Genomic DNA, 2,140 nt, shown 5'->3' with positions numbered 1-2,140 from the left:
AGAAGACAGGAAACAACTGTAAATCAGATCATCGCTGATAAAAGCTTTAAAATGTGTTTGGTTTAAATCTGAGGCTGTTGAAGATCAGAGGAGAATGAAGGGGAAGAACGATGGAGGACAGAGAGGAAAACGTTTGCAAGATGGAGATGAGGGGAGAGAACAAGAAGAGGTCAAAGGTTAGCTGCAGAGGAAAAGGAGGAAAAGAGAATATTAGGAGCAAAATTATATAGAAAACTGTTTATTCATCATTTCATATCGACCAACTGATCACTTATTGATTGTTTTTATGATTTATTCATTAGTTGTTCATTTGACCAGCAGCATCACAGTCAGAGGTACAAATGTGACGTTTATAGTTTATAGATCTGTTTCTGTCTCTGAGGTCAGGAAGAACCGATCAGCTGATCCATCAATGGATCAGCTGATCGATCAGCTGATCCATCAATGGATCAGCTGATCGATCAGCTGATCGATCAGCTGCTCTGCAGAAACACCAAAGGAAACAGATCAGAAGCTTCTGATCCACAAACTGTGAAGCTGTTAGACCTTCAGCATCACAATAAAACTTTGGGTTTTGGTCCAACCTTCACTAAGACCAAAGATCCAACCGATCATCCAAGTCCTTCCTGAAACTGGACCCAGACTTTATGAAGAACATTCAGTATCTCAACCAGACTTTGGATAGACCGTCTAAGACGTCTGCGTTTCCTTACAGACGATCCAAGCTCTCATCAAACGTGTCTGAAGTCTGGATGGTGGATCCACATTCTGGCTGGTTTTCATGTCTGGTCCAGAAGAAATCATCTTCTGATCATCAGCTGATCAACGGCAAACACTTTTATCCCACAAAACATAGAAATGCAACAATTTAACTAATAAACCAAAGCACAAAATCTTAGCAACATTATTTAACAGGATATTCTGCCGACGTCTCAGGGAAGTTATCTGTTATCTTTCCTCCTGCATCAGAGATTCTCCAGCCTGAGAGAATCACTGATTCCAACACAGAGAAACCAGACTGTCCTTTTAAACCACTGAGCTTCAGTCTGAGTCCAGCGCCGCCCGGCTGCGTCTCACAGGTTCATGTTTTAACCCGAAGCGACGGCTGATCTGAGGCCAGATTCTCCGGTTTTCAGGTTATCTGCCTGGCAGATCCGCAGCGCGCCGAACAGACCCGAGGCAAAAGGTGCATCTATAAATACTTAATGCCAGAAGAAGCAGCTACTTCTGGTGCTTCAGCTTCATCTCTGCTGCAATCATCTCCTTCGCCTGTGAGCAGCTCCAGCTGCCGGAGGGACACAAAGACACTCATCGATTCACGGCAGAGACACGGACAGCAGCAGGCCTCCAGTTATCCAAACACTGATTATTCACGACGCTCTGCAGCTCCAGGCAGGAGGGGAAGGTTTGTTTGGAGAAAACCTGGAATGCAAGTAGAGGAGAAACTCTGACTCTGCAGCAAACACGGGAAAAAACTGGAGTTTGGCTGCAGGATTCATCAGCCTCAACGCAAAACAGGAAGCAAAGCAAAAAGGTTCAAATCTGGAGGTCAGAGATGTAAAAACTCCACATCCCGAGAAATAAAAGCAGCCGACGCTTTAGGAAATAAATCCTTAAATGACTCATTTTAACTGATTTAGGAAGCAATAAGAGCATCAGAGCAGAAACTGAAGGTCAGCATCGTCTGCTGGAGTTTATCAGGGGTCTGCTGGTGTGTGTGTGTGTGTGTGTGTGTGTGTGTGTGTGTGTGTGTGCGTGCCTGAGGCAGAGCTGCTGCTTCACATGAATCTCCACCATTCTGGGGTTTGTTCTTTGCCGTTCAGAAATCTGCGTCATTCTGGTTCATCCTGATTTGCCAGGAGGCGCCGCGTTTATCCGTTCAAACACTTTCATGATGTCATAGAGAGGATGGGAAAGTCCAACCGTCATTCTGCTCAGGAAGGAGACGAGCTCTGGTCCAAAAGGTGCAGATTAACTCCAGAACAAAAGCCAAAGGGTCAATGCTGCGGTGTTGGCAGCGTCATGCTGCGGTGTTGGCAGCGTCATGCTGCGGTGTTGGCAGCGTCATGCTGCGGTGTTGGCAGCGTCATGCTGCGGTGTTGGCAGCTTCATGCTGCGGTGTTGGCAGCGTCATGGTGCG

At 46.3% G+C, this 2,140-nt stretch overlaps 1 protein-coding gene across 2 annotated transcripts in view; it reads right to left on the bottom strand.

Moving 5' to 3' along the window:
- The window catches only part of scn1ba (sodium channel, voltage-gated, type I, beta a), a 16,309-nt gene that overhangs the window by 5,579 nt on the left and 8,590 nt on the right, over window positions 1–2,140 (bottom strand). The window lies entirely within an intron of this gene.

Source organism: Poecilia formosa, unplaced genomic scaffold, assembly GCF_000485575.1.
Source record: "Poecilia formosa unplaced genomic scaffold, Poecilia_formosa-5.1.2 Scaffold420, whole genome shotgun sequence".
Taxonomy (NCBI): Eukaryota; Metazoa; Chordata; class Actinopteri; order Cyprinodontiformes; family Poeciliidae; genus Poecilia; species Poecilia formosa.
The sequence above is the reverse complement of the archived record's forward strand: the minus strand, read 5'-3'. Positions and strand labels throughout refer to the sequence as shown.